A 22,027-nucleotide genomic window follows, 5' to 3' on the forward strand; every position below is an offset into this window, starting at 1 on the left:
TAATACTTGCATGATGACAAACCATAAGTTTGTTCCGCATTAATGCACAAATAAAATTTATTCTTTGATTTGCTACTGCAGAATGCATTTCCAAAACTAGTCACTATTTGAGAAATTGTTTCTGACTTGTGGTTGGCCAGAAGTCTTGATTGCAGAACAACCCCATTCCTGAACGTAGGGCACCAGGCAGCTGTTGTTTTTTCTCAGAACCTGACAGTTGCTGTAGTTTAAAGCCAAGTCTTGATGCTTCGCTAAATTAGTTTTCCCCTTCTCCCATGTATAGTCACTGCTGTTTTAAAACAATTGAGCATCTAGCTCACTCTTTTCTTGCAGGAGCACACCAGTGAAATTGCGATAGTGACTGAAAGTTCAAAAGGCTGTAAAACTTTTGGTGATCCTGAATTCACATTTTAATATAAAAATTCTTAAAAAAGGAAAGTTGTAAAGAAGCTGATATCGAAGCCATACAATATGTCTCGGTTATGTTTAAATTGTAAGAGTTCATCTATAATTTTTATAGTCCCCAGTACTTGATCTGGGCTGTGTGCCATGCAACACTTTGAGAGTCTTCTAGATGTGATGTTCATCATGTTGGCTTTTCTCTAGTTCTTCATGTGCTATGTAAGTAACAAAGTTCAGTAGTAAGTAGCTGTAGTGATAAATTTGCATGGCAGGGCTTTCCTGGAATGTACTGAAATGTGTTCCTCAGTATGTCCAGTGTTACAATCCAAAACACTGGGAATTCTGCAAAGCCTCCAGAAGGGTCATGCACACTGGGATTTTAATTCTAATATTTTGGCTTATGCCTGTAATAAGATGAATTGGGACTGTATTCAAGATGTCAGGAAGCATATGCAACCAGCATCTGTAGATCAATTGTCATTTCATGCTTATGGTTGAATGGAACAAATTTAAATGTATGGAATTTGGCTTCGCTCTACTAGCTTTGCAAAGGACACTGGCTGGTTGATGTAACCACGGTGGCCATGAGAATGTGCCTCTCCAATCTCCAGCTGCTTAAGACACTTAAGGGAGCTTAAGTGTCCAAGGGCCTGGAAGTTGCACTCTGAAATTCATATTGCTGCTTATGTCATTGGGCTTCCCTTCTGCTCTCTGGCCATGACTGAGCAAGGCAGGGGTCCTGAAGTGAGCATGTTCCTGGGAGATGCAGGACTCCTCTGATGAGTAATTTTGGCTTAAGGATTCACAGGCTGCCTTGCCTAACTTTTCTGAGAACTGCACAGCAGTCTGAGATGCCACCACAGTAACTCCCTCCCTCCCTCACTTACTCAAACCTTCCTTCCTTCCAAATTTTCCACACTCTTTTTCCAGCAGCCAGACTTTTATCATGGCCTAGTGACTCTGCACGTTTCCCCTACTGCCTTCTCTATTTTCTCTCACAGGCTTTTGCTGTTGGAGATTTCTTTCTCATGTCATCCTGATTTGGTGTCTGCTCTTCAGAGGACCTGGGCCAACACGAAAACCAATCTTACACTGTGAAGTCTCAAAGAATTCTCTCCATGAACATGTATATCTATTAATTTGCTATTATAATTGAGTGCAAGCTTGCTACAAAATATCCAAGGAAATCAGAAATAATTTCACAAGCAAATCCAAATAATGTGGTGAGTAGACAAGCTACAAATTATAAGCCAAAAGAAGTGCTTTCTACACTTCCATATCTAAAGATATAGCAAAAAAAAAAAAAAAAAAATACAGGGCTTACTTTCGTATCACATAAATTAACAATAGCAACAAATGAATTAATGCTTTAAAAGATATTCTTGCAGAGTGATTGGAATTTGCATGTAATCCATAAGGGTTAAATACTAGCTTACTTTATTAATGAGGCTTTATATGTACTCCTAATTCTAAATCAGGGTTTTAATGTGAAGACATGTTTTTATTTTCATACTAGAAATCTAGACTATCATTCAACTATAAATCCCTCATTAGTCTAGATCCCCTTGAGGAGACTATGATCATTTTGTATTTCAAGTACCAATGAAGGCCAAGTTCAGAGGGAGTGCACGATGACTGTTCTCAGACCTTCTTACTCCTATTGTTGTCAAGGCCAGCATTATTGGCATCACCTGGGAACTTGTTACAACTGCAGGATTTGAGGTCCCCTACAGACTACTGATTCCAAACCCACACTTCTCAAGATCTCTTTGTGGTGCAAGTGCACACTAAAGTGTGAGATGCAGTGATCCAGAAGACTTGTCTATTGAGTGTTCATTCTTTCTACATCCTCCTTCCTAAAATAACCCTAGTTGTAATCAGGTAGTCTTCTCTGCCTCATGGCCATTTGATTCAGAGAAAGCTAGTAGCAGCTTCAGCATCAGGGGAGAAGCTATATTTATCTAACCTAGTGGTGGCCTGATTCTCTTTGCAAGTGATTTGTTTATCCATAGGCCAGAGTTGGTAGGAATAATTTCCTGGGGAGAGTACTTCTGGGCAAAGTGTTATTTAGTTCAAAAAGAGAAAACGGCCTTTTCTCTGGATGTTGTTATGTCATTGGGACTCCTAGTACTATCTTTGCTTCCTTTCTACTTGCCTGATAATGTAGTTAACAGAAGATGGGACCATAAGACAAAGAGAGCCCTAACCTATCTTCAGAAACAGTTTTCATCTTTGAAAACCAAAACCTTGCTGACCTTTTAACGTCCATTTACTCTGCTACCTTTTTGAGTATTTGATAAGGGTGGCCAAACTTCTTGAAACTCTGGTCTTCCATGGTTTATGGGACTCCAGCCTCTCCTTTTTTGCTCTAACTCATCCTAACACTTTTTAAAACCGCCCTTTCTTGGGGCAGCTGGGCAGCTCAGTCAGTTAAGCGTTCTACTGCAGCTCAGGTCATGATCTCTCAGTTCGTGGGTTTGAGCCTTGCATGGAGCTCTTTGCTGACAACTCAGAGCCTGGAGCCTGCTTCAGATTCTGTGCCTTCCTTGCTCTCTGACCCTCCCCCACTCACACTCTGTCTCTCTCTGACAAACGAATAAACTGCAAAAATAATTTTAAAAAAATCAACTTTTTTCAACTTTGTGTCTTCTTTGCATGTAAGGTGTTACCTATGGATACCTTGCATTTCCATGCCAGAAATTTAAACAGATTCAGAAAATCAAAATTATTTCTGGGGAGTCCCCCCCAAAACTCCATTTCCTTTCACCACCACCCCTTGCTAGGGAAATAAAAGATTCTTTTCAATTCATTCCATCATTAAAGTTGGGATATGTTTTGCAATAGTGTGATTTAAAATTAAGAAAAATATATTTGGCCATTCAAAATACCAAAATATATCTCTCATATATATTTAGCCTTCATCCATGGGTTGCCAAACCTTTGGAATTTCCTGAGTGATGAGAGCAATGGGAGCATCTTTTGTTATAATATTTGGTCTCTTGTCTTCAGTTCCTAAAACAGCTTTGGAGCCATTAAGGTAAAATGGATGTCCTGTTATTCCTAGCAAGCCCCAAGCCACCACAACTAGGTTTATGTTAATAAGGTGACTTTTTGAAAGCACAGAAGGTGGGGGCTGGTTTCTAGGGAAACCAACCATGAATAGATGGTTAGAAATTTTGTCTCACCCCTGATTTCCAGGGAGGGGAGAGAGGCTACAGGTTGGAAACAATTACCAATGACCAATGAGTTAATCAATTATGCTCATTTAATAAAGCCTCCATAAAAGCTCCAAATGCCAGGGTTCAAAGACCTTCTGGGTTGGTGAACAGGTGAAGATGCAGGGATGATGGTGTACTTGGAGAGAGCAGGGAAGCTCCATGCCCTTTCCCCATATCTTGCCCTAAGCATCTCTATCTGGCTGTTCTTGAGTTAAATCCTTTCATAATAAACCAGTGAGGCAATTACTAGTAAGTAAAGTGTTTCCCTGAGTTCTGTGAGCGTCTTTAGAAAATTAATGGAGCCTGAAGAGGAGACTGTGCAAGCCTATGATTTATAGGCAGCTGATTAGAAGTACAGGTGACAACTTGGACTACGACTGGCACCTGAAGTTAGGGTGGGGGGCATCTTGTAGGACTGAACCCTTAACCTGTGGAATCTGATGCCAGGTAGATAGTGTCAGAATTGAGTTGAATACTAAGACGCCCTACTGCTGTCACAGCATTGCTTGGTTGTGTGGGGGAAAAATGTTCCCTAAAACATTGGAATTGTGATCAGGACACATTTATGTTTTTATAATAGCATATATCAGTCTCTATTGAGGTGTGTAATCTTCAATCTTTTATCCTAGTACTTTACATAGTTTTTTTTTTTTTTTTTTTGTTAAGGTTTATTCATTTCTCAGAGAGACAGAGAGTGAGTGGGGGAGGGGCAGAGAGAGAGAGAGGGAGACACAGAATCTGAAACAGGCTTCCTGCTTTGAGCTGTCAGCACAGATCCCGATGCGGGGCTCAAACTCATGGACCGCAAGATCGTGACCTGAGCTGAAGTCGGACGCTTAACCGACTGAGCCACCCAGGTGCCCCTAGACAGTTTTTAATCTAGCATGTTTTAGCATGAAAGAAATATTCAATTAAATATCATTTCAAGTGAATTTAAATCAAATGATTCTCTTAAGGCAAACTCCTATTTCTATGTGCCTTGTTCGATATGTAAATATTCTACCTCTTCCAGTTTGTAATCTGATTTATCAGTATCCAGTAGTTAGACATAGTCCCTATAGAATAAATATAAAAGCAAATGACTCACATCACTTTCATTGTATAAAGTGTTAATTTTATTACTCAATTATTTTTTCTCTTTCCATGTTTAATTATTAGATTAGCTGGAGGTGGAGTAGGAAACAAGAATCCAGGGATACAAGCCTAAATGCATTAAAGGCTTATTTAAACATTTGTCCTACTATTTCTTGATTGAAGGATTTAAAATTACCAGGGAAGAGCAGAAATAGTCATTACCATGTGAACTAGGACTAGAGTCAAGATACTATAAAATTCAGTCTTTATTTAATAGGGTTGACCCTTTACATGGAAAAATTCCTGCTTTTGATTAAGAACTAATTCAAGGGTTATTCAGAGATAATTATGTAAGACCTGGAGATTTCTCATGTGTATGTCCTCCTGGGATGCAGGTGCTTGAAGCAAAATCTTGAAAGAAATAATAGAAATACAATTCTCATAAGATACCTCAGAATCATAAAAGACAGAATTCTATTAAGAAGGAATTAGAAAATGTGTAAATTTCTTTACATCTGTACGTACTTTAAAAATCCTCCTTTAGTCATAAAATAAAAAGTTGACTCTCTAGAAAGGCAAAAGATATATTATAGAATATTTTGAGTCTATAACAGTCTATAATGCAATGAGACCTATGAAATTTATCAAGATTTTGCAAAATTAGAAAACATACTTTCTTGGAAGTTTACAATTATTTATAGTATAGTACCATGTGGTTTATAGATGTGATCTTGAAGATGTTGTAAACAAGTTCCTAATTTGTCAAAGACAGACATTGTTTGCAAAGGGACAATTTACAATGCTTATTCAGTCCTGGTGTAGGATATGATGACCTGGTCTTCTGCATCATTAGGACAAATTCTTGGCACAGTTCAATAATACCAAGTTGATCAAACTTGAGAAGGCTACTTCATGTTGATTAAAATCAAAAGCGACATATATAAGCTACAACGCCAATATATTTTCTTATGATAGAAATATAACTGTCATAGCACATTTCCTTTAGGCAAACTACATGAGGAGACCATTATCAGAAGATTGCTGGTTGACAATAGAAACGGAACTGGTGTCTGAGAGGTGGGAATAGAACAGAGGGGTAGTTATATGATTTGAATATTCTATGCCCACAGGCTAAAATAGACAGATGTATCCATTTTCTCAATAGATTCACGTGCTCATTCCAAAGAGGGGCTAAACTTTTGATTCAGGGCAATCTCTTCCTTGTATAATGATGAATGGCTGCTGCCAAAACTCATCTTTTTTTTTTTTTTTTTTTTTTTAACATTTCTGACAAAATCCATTTCATGGGGCACATTTTTTCTTCAGCCATGTTAATTTTTTAATTTCTTTGCCATCAGATTCTTCTTGCTTACAAGTGATTCTATGTTCATATAATAATATCTCTGGCCTTACTATAATTTGTCGAATTTAGAGTTGAAATCTTGTTTTCTTATTTCCTATTTCTTGGTGGGCCTTTTTTTGCCCTTCCACACACTGGCTAAAATACCCACCGAAAGCATAAAATTAGATTTACAGAAACACACATAATATTTTCTTCTCATTAAAGTCATTTTGCACATTCCCACTATTGTAAACTATTTTTACTACCATCGTTTATAGAACAATGATGATTAATGAGATAGCATTTCAAAAATATCCCCAGTATCTGTTTTAAATAGCGACATTTATATGGAGATGTGGAAAATCTGTATATTATCTGAGGGTTGCATAACATTCAAACTGCTACTGACTACGTAACAAAAGTACTCAGTGACATTTATAAGCTGATTCTGTATGTGGCAGTTATGGGGTTGATTAAAAATAACTTTTTAATCTTTAATGAAAGATTAAAGAAAATTTTAAAGTGAAGATTTTATGTGAATTAAAAAATAAATTGTATTGGATTACCTTGTATTTGAATGAATTGATAAGCAGTTTAATAATTTTGAAGCACATTTCTGAATACAAATCAAGCAAGGTAAAACAGTAAAAAGTAAAAGGTGGTTGATGAGAGAGATAAGATGCTATTTTAGATATAATTATGAGGGCAGCCTGGCAATTGAGGCAGAACATAAATGAAGTAAGAGAGGTATCCTCTGTCCTCCTGAAAAAGTGACAGCAGTGTGTCTCAGATAGAGGTAATTACAAGAGTAAGACTCTAAGACCACCTACACTTGAGCTTTTTATAAAGACCTTTAAGTCTGGCCATGACTACATTATTCTACATATTGAAGATTTCAGATTGAGATGCAGTCGAAAAATAAATGACTCAGAAAATTTGGGGGGAAAAACCTTTTAGTGCTAAAATGCAAGAGAACATAGAATCCAGTCTCATTGTCCTATCACTTAAGGAACATGCATGTAACATATCTAGTATTAGTTATGCCAATTCTAAGTGGTATATTTGAAGAGAATGCCAACCTGGATGTGGGAAGGTGGTAATGCTATATAAGGACACAAGAGTATCCTTATATAGTATTATAAAACATTAAAAGGAGTATAAACCAGCCTAGGGCTTGGTGTAAATTCTTTTACTTATTATTAAGAGACTGTTATTTTTGCTTGAACAATTGAGATGCATGAGAAAATAGAACTATCAATAGGGTGAAAAAATGATGGTTGACCAACTGCTAATCCTTAACCAAACATGGTTTGTAGGTCTTAAAAATCTGTCAAGAAAGATATTGTCCTGATATTTCCCACCTTTATGGAATCTTCTCCTGTGCTATAGCCTACGTGAACTCAATAAGTACCTGTAGCCTACTAAAAAATGCCAAAGCAAGCCCTCTCAGACTTCCTGTCTTCTAAAGTTACAGAGATTTAACCAGTTAGGCCTTCATGGAGTGAAGTGTGAAGGGTAGAGTGGAGTGTTTGTCTACTTCCATTATGTGGAACATATAGTGTGTTTTAATGCTGTTTTGATTCAGTTTTGGGACTTCTTGAGCAGCTAAACGAGCAATGAACCCTTCTCTAATGTGGCTTTCACACTTCAGGCCACTATGCACAGGCCCTCATTGATTCAGGGCTAGTACCAGAAAACTAGAGGCAATCCCCTGTCTCTCCCCCCACCCCCCCTTGAATATGGAAGATAATTCAAATTAGCCACTCCACAGAAAGCCCAGGAGACACAGTTAACCCCACCGTTCTTGCCATACATATACTGGTCCCTGTGGCTCCAGCTTGCTGTTATCCAGTCCCCAGGAGCAACCCCCATCGTGACTCCATGCTGCAGCCTTCTTTCAGAGCTGTAAGTAACAGAGACTTCTGCCTTTCATCTATCTGAGTGTCACTGCGTTGTGTATTTCCATGAGAACAGTTTTTAAATGTTATAAAACACATAGCCAGTAGATCACTCTCTAGTCCCTATCAAGAAAACAGGACGAATCCCTAGCTTCTAAACACACTAGGTTACATCTTTCAACCAGATGGAGTCTTTCTGGGGAGTTTCCCCACTTCCTGTTTTTACATTTCATTAATCATTCTTACAAACAGAACCAACTTGCGATCACTTGAGACTGCATCACATGAAAATGCCAATATTCAATATTACTTGATTTACCAAAATGGCAATTTCATCAACCTGATTATATATATACCTTCTTATATAACACACAGCACGCGAAGCATCTAGAGGGAGCAGGCTTCATTCCTCATCTCCCCATGCATCTATACGCATCTATACTCGTCCCTACCCTTCTTCAGTCAAATAGGACTTGGTGAACTGATTGATTATAGTGGTAACCATAGAGTGGTTAGACTCTTCTGTAACCAGCAATCTCGCCATAGCTCAAAAATAACAGCTGTGTGCTGCTGGCTCTTTGCAGTAAGCAAGCACAAGAGGATGTGCACTGCTAGTTGGACCTGGTAACCAGGCCTCTGCCCATATTAGCCTATTTCTTTAAACCATCTACTGGGAAGGATAATTTAGGATAAAATCTCTCTTCACATATGTCTGTTACTGGTTTTCACCCAGAGACTTGAATTTAATTCCTGATAAAACAACCACACTGGAGGTTAACCAAGGTTTAGTGAATTAAAAAACAAAAACTAAAAACAAAAACCAGCAAGATTTAGGAAGGAATTTATATGGCAGAGGTCATGTATTCTCATTGAATGTCTAAGACAGAAACATAGGACAGGTTAACATTAGCAGTAGCATGGGGCTAAGAACATCTTGAGTTTTTGGAAAAATTAGCAAAGGCAAATTTAATCTTTTGATATGAAATTTGGACTGTGATGGTTGGATAGGGAAGGGAGGCAGTTTAGGACTCTATTTAAGCTGTAAGCCAAAACAAATGAACCAGCAATTCATGTGTTATCAAAGAACATTGCGTTGCAGATAATCACATGCTAGCTTTCATTTTATTATTTTATGATTTTTATTTTTTTTATTTTTATTTAAAAAAAAATTTTTTTTTCAACGTTTATTTATTTTTGGGACAGAGAGAGACAGAGCATGAACGGGGGAGGGGCAGAGAGAGAGGGAGACACAGAATCGGAAACAGGCTCCAGGCTCTGAGCCATCAGCCCAGAGCCTGACGCGGGGCTCGAACTCCCGGACCGCGAGATCGTGACCTGGCTGAAGTCGGACGCTTAACCGACTGCGCCACCCAGGCGCCCCATGATTTTTATTTTTAAAGTTTATTTATTTTGAGAGAGGGAGAAAGAAAGAGAGACAGAATGAAGGAGGGGCAAAGAGAGCGGGAGAGAGAATCCCAAGCAGGCTCCGGACTGTCAGAGCAGAGCCCAACATGGGGCTCGATCCCATGAACCCAGAGATATGACCTAAGCTGAAATCAAGAGTCTGCAGCTTAACCGAATGAGCCACCCAGACACCTCGCTGGCTTTCATTTTAATAAAGAAGTACCTTGATTCCAAGTTTTCTCTGTATTTGTATTCCTTAAATCCCTTGGGAAGTTTAGATGATTTGAAGGGCAAGATTTAGGAAGCTTGGGGAACTGGATAAAATCTTATTATTATAGCTCCAAAACCTTTCCCGTAATCTCTAAGAAAATCTTAATGAAACAATAAGAAAACATAATGGACTAAGGAAATTGATTGACTTCAAGGACAAAGAAAGGACCTTCAGAAAATTCAGAAACTATAATACATGAATGAGTGGGAGCAGAAGAGAAGGAGAAAAGATGTTTAATGTGAATAGAGACTATACACGCACACACACACACACACACACACACCCTTCTGTATTCCAGAGAAACGCATATGATCACATTCAATTATTTCTAACAAATCAATTTCAATGATCATCTATCTAGCAAGTAATTTTATCTCTGAAAATTCTGCTCCTATTCCTTTTCTTTAGCCAAAATGCACAGGAGACGGAGTACTCACTCAAGTTTTCCTTAGGTAATCACTTAGGTAACCCATTTCTTCTGGAACATCCTATTCTCACCAAGGTCCCTCTCTGACACCCTGAGTAATTATAGGGGTGACTTTGATAAATTCCTTACAACAGCAATCAGAGTCTATCATAAGAGACTAGCTCGAAAGGTATATTCCCTAATGTAATCAATTGCAAGAAAGGCAAATGAAAAAGTCACAGGTGATTTCACATGTGCAAATATGAGCATCATATATGACAGAAAGGTAAAGAAGGATTACTCCTTTTTCAGCTACAGGTTTTCACTCTTTCCTCTGTAATGAATAATGGGGGTAAAAGTCAGATTGTAAGAGATTAAAACTGTAAAGCATGACTATGGGAAATTTGGCACTAAGTGGAAAGAAATATTTTTGGATTTTATTTATTTGCATACATGTGTGTGCACGTGCACATGCAGACACAATCATTTTGTTATTCATGACATAAGGGGTTTATTTGTTAATGGTATAGTATAAGAATCAGAGGGTATGGGGGTGCCTGGGTGGCTCAGTTGATTAAGCATCTGACTCTTGGTTTCAGCTCAGGCTGTGATTTCACAGTTTCCGTGCTGATAGCACGGAGTCTGCTTGGGATTCTCTCTGTCTGCCCCTCCCCTGCATTTGCTCACTCTCTCTCGCTCTGAAAAGAATCTTAAAAAATTTTAAAAAAAATTAAAGAAGAGGGCATGAAAATGCTACACTGCAAAAAGGTTAAATTAGAGAAGAAGATGAGACCAACTGTGGGACCACGGGTGGGAAGCTCATCCTGGGAAATAAGGTTAAAAACTTCCAGTTCAGAGCCATGGAATGAAAAGGAGAAAGGATCCCTTCAGAAACCTATACTGATTGTAAGTTAAACGATTTTTCTTCTAATTCTTTTCCCAGGTATCCTGTTCACGAGTTTCCTGGCCTATAGATGATTTGCCCTGTGCTTCCCATGTCCCACTGTCTTGTGCAGAGCTGAAGTGCTAAAAACGTTGCAGGATTCTTAAACCAACTGAATGTGGGTCACTAGGACTTGAAATCCTTAAACTTCTATACTGTGGCTAAGTTTTCACTCTATGGATCAAAATACATTCTTTAAAAAAACCTTACTGAGTTGGATGTGGTTTCAACAAATAAACAGTGCAGTCTTCACACATAATTCCCTTACTTGAAACAACCCAGTGATTCTTCATGGTCTTTAAGAGAACTTGGTGAGCTTGGTATAATCGTGAGTTTGGTGTAGAAGCTTTCTTCCCCTCCAAGTTTACATGCTATGCTTCCCCTCTTGAACTTCATTTTTCAGCCCTCACGAACAATTTGTGTTTCCTTAACAGAACCCCTCTTGCATATGCACTTATCATGGCCTTTTCTTTCCCTTCACCTCCACTTCTATATTCCAAATAAGCCTAGTTTCCTAGGCCTCCACCCGGCACAACACTTTTGAAGGATTCATTACCTGCTAATCCAAGTCTCAGGCAAGGTATTTATTTCTTTCAGGAAACCTCACCTAAATTTCATTCCCATGACTTTCTCTGATTCATGCTTTCTCAGCACAGATTATAGTCTATTTTAATGTTGTAGTTCCTTGTCTGTTAACTTGCTAACCAGAGAGGATGCTTCTTGAGAACACATTCTGGTTCATTTGTTTTTTTATAACAAGGCCTTAACTATGTCTGGCACATAATGAACAGTCAATAAATACTTCTTATGTATGAGACCTAAGCTTTTATTTTTGAAATGGTAACTCAAGGAGGGAGGACTGTATTTCTTAGTTCCTGTTTTTAATAAGTTTATATAAAGTAGGTTGGATACAAGTGAGTGATGGATGTTTGTATTTAGAGAAATATTTGGTAGACTTCAGAATGCAAATAAAAAACACCAGTGATTTAAATTAAAATACAATAATTAAGGCAGTAAAAGTTCACTTTTCTGGTATAGGCAAACAAATTTCTCAAGATGATTTTTTTAACCTCATAGATAACATTAAATTACATAATAACCAGTTAGATATTAATCTTTAGAAAATTAGTGCCTAATATGAAATGCTTGTTTATTTAAAAAAACCTGTGAATTAATGTGAAATGATTAGAAAATCTTCATACAGAGGTATAAAGATATAGAATATGTGTAGATGGTAAGTTTATAATGAGCCATATTAGTAAACTGATATTTTACAGGACCATATTTATTTCAAAGCAGTACTAAATAATGCATCCACTTTTTATCTTTATTTATTCAGATGCCTTCCACATCTTTAAAAAACTGGGGGTTCTATGTCTCAATTCAAGAGAAATTATTGGGACCCCGTACTTGGAAATCACATCTTGAGTAATGCACTTTCCAAGGAACATAACAATTCCCACCCCCCCAGGACAACTTTGCATTTTCTTTGGGCATCAGTTTACTTTCAACCCTTCAACTGCAATATAAGGTCATTTTGCAGAAAGGCAAATATCAGTAATTTTTTTTTTTCTTACCAGCTTTTTACCTATTAATCAAAAGCAGTGAACTAGTTCACCTCTTATCAAGGAAAGAAAACCAGAACTTTTAAAATAATAATTAAAACAAAAAATTCTATGTTTAGCTACAGATATACAACACATTATTTGTAATCATGACAATATTATACTTTCATGTTAGCCTAAAGCAACATCTGTCTTCTGTAACTATTTGAAAACTTATATGATAAAATGCCTAAATATGTTTTTAATTACATATATTGTATTTGGCAAAGATTAACGTTTTTACCTTTTGGAGACTGAGATATAAAATCTCCAGATAATATAAATGTATTTATAATTAAGTTATAATCTTCAAAATAATGCACATGCATATACACAAAACACATCATAAGTTTTGGTACAGAGAAGATGTACTATTTTTCTGAATTTGTAAAAATTTTCTATTATCTATTTAAAACAATTTTAAAATAAATGAAACTAGTCAGAAGGATATTACTTCTTTATTAATTAAAAGAATAAAACACATTCTACCCTGTTGTTAGTTAAGATTCACCATTCAAATTATACCTAAATAGGAATTGCTTCTGCTAAGTTGATGCAAGTTTAGAAAAATGCAATCAATAACCCATTATTTGAATTAAATCACTTAAATTTATTTAGAAGTAAAATTGAGAGATAAATTAATTCAGGCTATTTATAAAACAGCGAGATTTTCTTTGTATTTTTTCTCAAATGCTGTCAATAAAGTTAAATGCTTCTTCCAACATATTTCTATAGAGTTTACTCATAGATTAATTGATTCTAATTCGGATAAGTTCCATTTAATTGAAGTTCATTCAAAGTTGAAATTGCATTTGAGAATTTAAAAGTTGTTCTTAATTTAAAAAATTTAACCTTTTTATTTTGAAAAATTTCAAAAGCAGGTTAAAATAAAAAATACAGTGTAACGAACCCTTAATTACCTCATTCACATGTTATCACAAATAGCAACTCATGACCAATGTCATTTCAAATATATCCTTCCCTACTCCTCCTTGTTCTTGATTTTGATAAATTCCAGACATTATATCATTTTACTTCATTTCAAGAAGTATCTGAAAAGATACTCTTATTTTTCCAAAATAAAATCATAATACTGTTATCATACCAAAATAAGAGTATCAGTATTCCATAAATATCACTAAATATCCACCAACTTTTCCTGAATTTCTAATTACTTTTTATAGTTTGCATGAGTCAGAATACAACTAATATCCCCTCTTAAAAACAAGACAACAGGCCCTAAATGGAGTCACATGTTAAGTCCCACATTACCCAATGAAGACTTAATTACAGTTTCAGCTCTCCCAGAAATGGAATCTTTTTTTTTTTTTTTTTTTTGAGAGAGAGAGTGAGCTAGCAAGAGCGAGAGAGCAAGCGGGGGAGGGGCAGAAAGAGAAGAGGACAGAGGATCTGAAGCAGGTTCGATGCTGACAGCAGAGTCCTATGAGGGGCTCACCAACCCTGAGGTCATGACCTGAGCCGAAGACCAAAGTTTAATACCCAGAATGGAATCTTAATCCAGTCATAAACTGATCAGCATTAAATAGGTGATCTGCCTGAGGACTGCCATCCTGTAAACAAAAGTAGCCTTGCAATAATCAACCTGCTTTTTTTTTGCCTTGATTAACTTTCTTGTTCCCGCTCCATCCCGTCCATTAAAATCTTTTATTTTGTACTGCTCCTTGGAACTCTCTTCTGCTGGATTGGCTGCCTCCTGAGTCAAATAGATTTTTGCACAGATAAACTGTTAAGCCCTTTACTATGCCTCAATTTACCTTTCCACAGTCCTGGTGTCAGAAAAGGGAACGGAAGGAGACCTCTGATAGCTCCCAGGAACGATGAGCAACCAGGTGTAGGTACCTGTCGATCTGGGCCTCACCACTTTCTCGCGGCCTCTGAACGTGGTGGAAAAGTCCTTTTCAGATCCTGGCTCCACAGCTTTTGCTATGAACTTTCAGACTTTCTTTTTCCAGACCGGTTCTGGAAACCTGCTGGAGTTGTAGTGGTTCCAACTGAGAATCCAGACTGGCTCAGGGAACAGACTGGTTACGACTCGGAGCCTGGTCTGGGTCCAGGACTGCGTCCGAAGTCGGACTGGGTCTGGGGTCCGACTGGGTCTGACTCGGACGCCAGACTGGTTCTGAGGACGGAGCGCTTCCTGCTTAGATCCCAGACTACGTCCGGGAATGGACTGGTTCCCAATTAGAACCCGGACTGGTTCCAGGGACGGACTGGGTCCGAGGACCAAGTGGTTCCCGCTTAGATTCCGGACTGTGTCCGGGAACGGACTGGGTCCTCCTTAGAGCCCGGAGTGGATCCGGGGACGGACTGGGTCCAACTTGGAACCTAACCGGTTCAGAGAAGGGACTGGGTCTGGCTTAAAACCCAGACTGCCTCTGGGGATTGAATGGGTCCAAGTTGGAGCCTGGACTGAGTTGGGGAAGCGACTGGGTCTGACTAATCTGGACTGGGTCCAGTGTGAGGCCTCACGTAAGTAAAATTTGTTTTTCGTCTGAAAAAATAGGTCAAACTTAGGAAAGACAATCTTGAATTATAGTGGCCACAGTGGTGAACTTTGAACCTAGATACGCTTATCCATTTACAAGACGCCTTAAAAGGGGTGTCAGCCAAGCATCCATTACAGAGGAAAAATTATTTTACCTTTTCCACAGTTTCTGGTGACCCGGAAGAGGCCTGCTGGGACACCGCAGCACTCCAGAGCCTGCGCACAGGGTCCTGGGAAACTGGTGGAAAACAGCGAAGGGTGAGACTTCCTTTCAAAGTCTTTTCCATCTATGGTATCTGGTTGAGAGAGGACGTTAAAATTTCAAGAATTGCCTTTTTTAAAGAATTGCCTTTTCTAAAATTTTATCTTATTTTATAATTATGCAAAAGTATTTATATGGTTCTAAAGTCAGTTACAAAACAAAATATATGCAGCGAAATCTGGGTGTCATCCCAATATGCTACACCTGGTTTCCTCCCTCTCCCTCCCACACCCATTGGTAAATATTTTAAAATGTGTAGTTTTTCCTTCCATGCTTAAATATAAGAAAATATATTTATACATATATTCATAGTATGTGTGTGTGCATTAGTGTGTATGTGTGTGCCTGTGCATGTATATATATATGTGTGTATATCTACATATATATGTATATTCAAATCAGCCCTCCACCCCTTTTCTTTGATAAGCAGTGAAAACATACATGTTTCACTACAGTGTTATCTTCACTCAATATATTCTGGAGATCACTCCTTGGCAGTATATAGAGATTTTTTTCATTCTGCTTACAGCTTAATATACTCTGTAGTATGAATGTTTCATAGTTTATATTAGCAGCTACCTTCAGGTTTCTTTTTTCTCTCTTGTTTTTAAATAAACTTTCACAATTAATGCTGAAATGAATAAACTTGTCATAGATCAGTCCGTAATTATTCCAGCAGAAAATATGAAAATAGGAAGTCAAAAGCTCAGATACATATACATTTTTTTTTCTGTTTGTAACCAAATTCTTTCCATAGTGGTTTTGTTTTGGCATACTTTTACTGGTTTTTATAAAATATAGTAAATATGAAAGTACAATATAGTTTCTTAAGCTATTGTCCTCATCATATGATTCCTTTAAGGATTAAATGTGCTCATATTTGAAATCATAGATGTAGAATGAATCAAACAAAGTAGAATTCCTCTTGAAAAGTTGGTCTAAATAAAAAAGGGCTCAAACTACAAAATTATACAGGTGGCAGAGAGTACATGTCTGGAAATGATGCAACTGGATAAGTTATTATACCATAAATATTTTCTTGTATTTATACTTCCATGGAATTCCAAATACCATTGTCTCGAATGTATTAAAATGCTTCCCAAATATTCCCTTTCCGTTTTGCATTCAATTTTGTATTGTTCTTTCTATATTTGCATATTCTCTGGTGTTATTGTTTGTGTGTGTGTGTGTGTGTGTGTGTGTGTGTGTGTGTGTGTGCAATAACTCTCAAAAAGGCTTTAACCTGAAAATAATGGAAGTATGAGGGAAGCTTTTGAAAGTGGAATATTTGGAACCACTTCTTAAATATTTTGAAGTCCTCTAGATAACAAAACTTCAGTGTTAGGAAAAGTGGTTCTTTCTTTTTGTTTGTTCACTGGCTAAAAGTTCCCTTAAATTCCAAATGGATAACTTTTTCCTAGAAGACTTCAAGACAGAATAATTTTGAGAATGTTTCATGTTCAGGGGCACATGGCTGGCTCATTTGGTTAAGTTCAGGTCATGATCTTGCAGTTTGTGGGTTCAAGTCCTGTGTCCGGCTCTGTGCTGACAGCTCAGAGCCTGGAGCCTGCTTTGGATTCTGTGTTTTTCTCTCTCTCTGCCCTAACCCTGCTCTCTCTCTCTCTCTCTCTCTCTCTAAAATAAACATTAGAAAAAAATGTTTCATGTTCAACACTAATTGGTTATGATCAACAGAGCAGAGTCTCAGAACATTTGTCACAAGATAGGAAGGAGGAGAAACAGGCAGACCAAAACAAAATAAACAACAAAAACACAACAGGGGAATTTCTTTCTCAGTTTTGAACTACTTCTTGTTACTCTTCCTTCCTTTCCAGCCAAGCTCTATTTTAGTACATAGTTACTATCTTTCCCTCACTATCTTGTACCCATACCTCAGCTCACTTTTGCCTGGCTTCTCCTTTTCTCTGAAATACTCTCAAAGTCAGAAACTACCTGAGTTCATCACTCATAACGTACTGACATTTTTCAGTTCTTACCTTACTAGATATCACAGCTGCATTGTACACTGTTGACATCTTCCTCCTTTTTTTTTTTTTTTTTTTTTTTTTAATTTTGAGAAAGAGAGAGAGAGAAGCAGAGAGAAAGAGGGAGAGGGAGAGGGGGAGGGAAAGAGGATCTTAAGCAGACTCCACGTTCAGGAAGGATCCTGATGACCCTGGGATCTTGACTTGAGCCGAAATCAAGATTCGGGTGTTCAACTGACTGAGCCACCCAGGTGCCCCTCTTCCTCCTTTTTGAAACTTGCTACTCTAGAACCAGGGGAACAATTCTGTCCTGTTCTCTTTTTCAGACATACAAAGGTGGAACTACCCATGGCTCTTTGCACTCTCTTCTTTTATGTAGGTAATATTTCTGTTATTCTTCCAGTCCTCTATCTCATATATGTGCATGATTCCACATAAACATGACCGCAAAGTTTCTGAATCATATACTGTATTGTTGTATATTGTATTGTATTGAGTACCTCTAATTGGATATCCCATAAGCTGCAGAAACTCAAAATACCCATCTTGCTTTACAGTCTTCCCTATCAATATTTCTTATCTCAGTTGATCTCATTTTCACTAACATAATCTCAAAATTGAGCTCTTATTTAAAATTTCTTTTTCTAACATGCACCTCTAACAATCCTAGATTCTTGATGTATCTCCAGGAAGCCTCTTTGCCTCCATGTGTTTATCTAGGGACCAAATTTAAGCTCTCATCGTTTCATACCTATCCCTTTCAGTAACTCCCTAACTTGTCACCTTGCCTGAAGTCTTACTTAAATCAAACCTATCACACATACTGGGGCAGGATTCGTTTAAAATGCAAACTATGTCCTGTCACTGGCCTACTTAAAATAGCCATTGTGTTCCCCCCTCATATAGATATAACCCAAATCAACAAGAAATGCCTATCTCCCTAAGCTTATCCTCGGAGACTCTGCCTTAAATGTCATGTATTTGTTTTATGAGAGGTGTTTCATAGCTCTGTGCCTTCACAAATGTTCCCTCTGGTCAAAAAACTCATCTACAGTCCTCTCTTATCCTGATAGTTTTTACTTATGCTTCAATATTCAACTCATTAACTTCATCAGAACTATTTTCTCATCATTTTCAGTACATCTTTATTATAGTAATGACTGCAAAAAATTTGAACTTCTAGATTGCCTCTTTCCACAGCTATACTACAATTGATTCAGTAAAGGAGGTGACATTCTTATGCTTTCAAATCCTCAGAAATCTTAATGACATAAATAATGTTCTGTAAATGCTGGTTGAATTGGACTGAGGAAGATGTGTTAAAAATTTTGCATTAACTATGAAATTGGATCAGATAAGTTGGTAGAAAGAAACTCATACAAAGAGAATTAATTAAGTCAATGGCATTGAAAGAATGAGAAAGAACTAATAATAAGTAACATTTGGATGAATTAATTTATACTTTTATATTATACTTTTCCTCCTACAGCATTACTTAGTAACTGATTGGCTATCACCGTATTTATGTCAGGCAATTCCAAACTCTGGGGTGACACAGTTGTTCCATGAAATGATAAATTTTTTTTTTTAAAGAATTAGCTTGAATATTTACTTTTGCCCTATCTATGTTATACTACCTATTAATATCTGCTGGCTAGGTAAGAGACACCTAAATAATGTTTATGGGCTTTATGTTCCCTAATTTATGTTCATAAATATAGCATTTGAAATTAAATGTTTCTACTTAATATTATGCAATTCAAATTTTATTTATAATATGGAAACTTAGGTCTGTAAGGTGTAAGTATTTAAGTGAACCTAACACTTACATTTAATTTTGATGTATTGCTGTACTTCAAAGAGATAGCTTTCATAGTATTTCTGGATACTTGTAAGTAAAAAACACGATACAGATTAAGTTTTTTGACTTTCATGAATTATTTTTCATTTATTTTCCTTTTATAAACTACAAATAACTCAGTCTCTTAAAAGCTGTACAAGAGGAAAATATGACCACTTTTTTTTTTTTTTATATGGTGAAGGCCTCATATTTTGGAAGTTTCTTCTCTCTTTGTAACCTCCTCTTTCACCTTTAGCCACCTTTTATAGACTAATGTTTTGAAATACTTTATCTTAAAAGTAGAATATAAGTAGACAGTAGATTAGAATTTGGGAAACTAAAATTGAGCCTGTGTTTAATTAAGGATAGGTAAAATATAGGCAGTAGAAAATGCTGCCTAAACTAAGTGTTTTCAGCCTGTGAACTTCTTATCAAGGTGCTCAGGGGGCGCCTGGGTGGCTCAGTCGGTTAAACGTCTGACTTTGGCTCAAGTCATGATCTCATGGTCCGTGAGTTCGAGCCCCGCGTCGGGCTCTGTGCTGACAGCTCAGAGCCTGGAGCCTGTTTCGGATTCTGTGTCTCCCTCTCTCTCTGCCCCTCCCCTGTTCATGCTCTGTCTCTCTCTGTCTCAAAAATAAATAAACGTTAAAAAAAAGGTGCTTAGTAGCCACAGAAAGTTGAATAACCAGGTATGCAAACATAACCTGCACGATAATCTATGTAGTGAGTTCATAGACAGCTATGGAATTGCAGACCTTGTTACTGGCACTATATTTCCAATCCAGATTTTTTGGTTTATATTTCCTATTTCATGTTCATATTTACTAGACCTCTTTCTCTCTACCTATCATAGTGGACACAGTTTAGAGAAAAATTGTTGGCAAGTTGTATTCAAATATACCTGTATGCAAAGCATTTGGAAATAACTTGAGGCATTTTGTGGCAGTCAGAACACTGTCAGGTTTTCCCATCTTCCAACTCTGCATTTGGTAGATCCTAAGTATGACAAATGCAAACAATCCTTATAATATCAAAGACTGGAATTCTATGACAAACAACAGAAACAGATAACTTCTTCAGAGCAAAACTTTAAAAAATATTTTTTTAAGATTTATTTATTCTTGGGGGGGGGGGATAAGCAGGGAAGTGACAGAGAGAGAGGGAGACACAGAATCTGAAGCAGGCTTCAGGTTCCAAGCTGTCAGCACAGAGCCAGATGTGGGGCTTGAACTCACAAACTCATGACCTGAGATCATGACCTGAGCCGAAGTCAGATGCTTAATCGACTGAGCCACTCAGGCGCCCCGAAGCAAAACTTTTTAAGGTCTTAAAAAAACAGAAATTTAAATTTAAAAAATTATATATGTGCATTCTGCCTGAAAGATTGTAAGGTCCTTGCGTGGGGGATTGCAAAAAACGACCTAACAAGACTCATCTTAAATTTGGAAATTGCCTTTAGAAATAATATGGATGACAAAGAAATATTTCTGGAGAGTCTTCTAAGTAACAATGTGTACACTAACTAAAAATGTATCGACTATACAAATAATTGCTTTGTATAAATTACATACGTTATTTTATATAATGTATTCAGAAGTTCTGTATTTCAGAAGTTTCTCTACATTTCTTGTCGTACATACTTTTATGGGTTTCAATAAGTTTAAGACCCATTTTATTAAATTTAGGTATTTGTCATTTGTGTTACAGCATTTTTCACACTGTGTTATAAGTTGTTAAACATTAATTTCTTCCATGAGATGACTTCTATTTGAATAAAAATACTAGGTCATCACTATATCCTTTCAGTCTAAATAGTTCATATTGCAAAGAACTATATTTTTTGAAAAAATAAATGAATAGATGAAATAATCCAACACAAACTATTTATAAAGTCTGCTTTAAAGTTTATAAAGATGAACAAAACAAACAATAAACAAATGAATAGAAATATTATATGAGACATTCATCAATTTTGAGTATTAGTTTTCAACATTGTCTCAAAGTATTCAATATTGGATGTATAATCCAAAAAATATAGTGCCAGTGACAAATAGGCTTACAACTAAGCTATCTACTATTTCTGTTAGGTTAAGCTTGTATAATGTTTCCCTGTATATAAAACAAAGGAATACTGAGAATGTCATTGATAACAAATTTAAGCAAAATTTCTCTCTTTATATTCCAAACATAAAATATAAGCAAATATCAACTTTATATATATATACATATATATACATATACATGTATATGTACATATATATACATATACACATGTGTATATATATACATATACACATGTGTATGTATATGCATATACACATGTATATATACATATATGTATATATACACGTACATATATACATGTATATATATGTATATGTATATATGTATGTATATGTATACATATATATGTATATGTATATATGTGTGTGTATATGTATATGTATATATGTGTGTGTGTGTATATATGTACATATATATGTATATGTATATATGTATGTATATATATGTATATATGTATGTATATATATGCATATATATACATATGTATATGTACATACATATATATGCATATATATATGTATATATATAGGCTCTCAAAGCTAAGACATGCTTGCTTTTAAAATCTAAAGCAGTTTTGGTAGTTTATATGTCTCTAGGAATTTGTCCATATCTTCCACATTGCTCAATTTGTTGGCATATAATTGCTCATAATATTCTCTTATTATTGTTTGTATTTCTGAGGTGTTCGTTGTCAAATAAATAAATAAAATAAAGTAAAATAAAATGAAATAAAATCTAAAACCAAACTGAGTATATGTTATTAGAGGACTATTGGATTACTCTAATTTAACCTACCATGAATAGTACT

Source organism: Puma concolor, chromosome A2, assembly GCF_028749965.1.
Source record: "Puma concolor isolate L17-30 chromosome A2, mPumCon1.1.hap2, whole genome shotgun sequence".
Taxonomy (NCBI): Eukaryota; Metazoa; Chordata; class Mammalia; order Carnivora; family Felidae; genus Puma; species Puma concolor.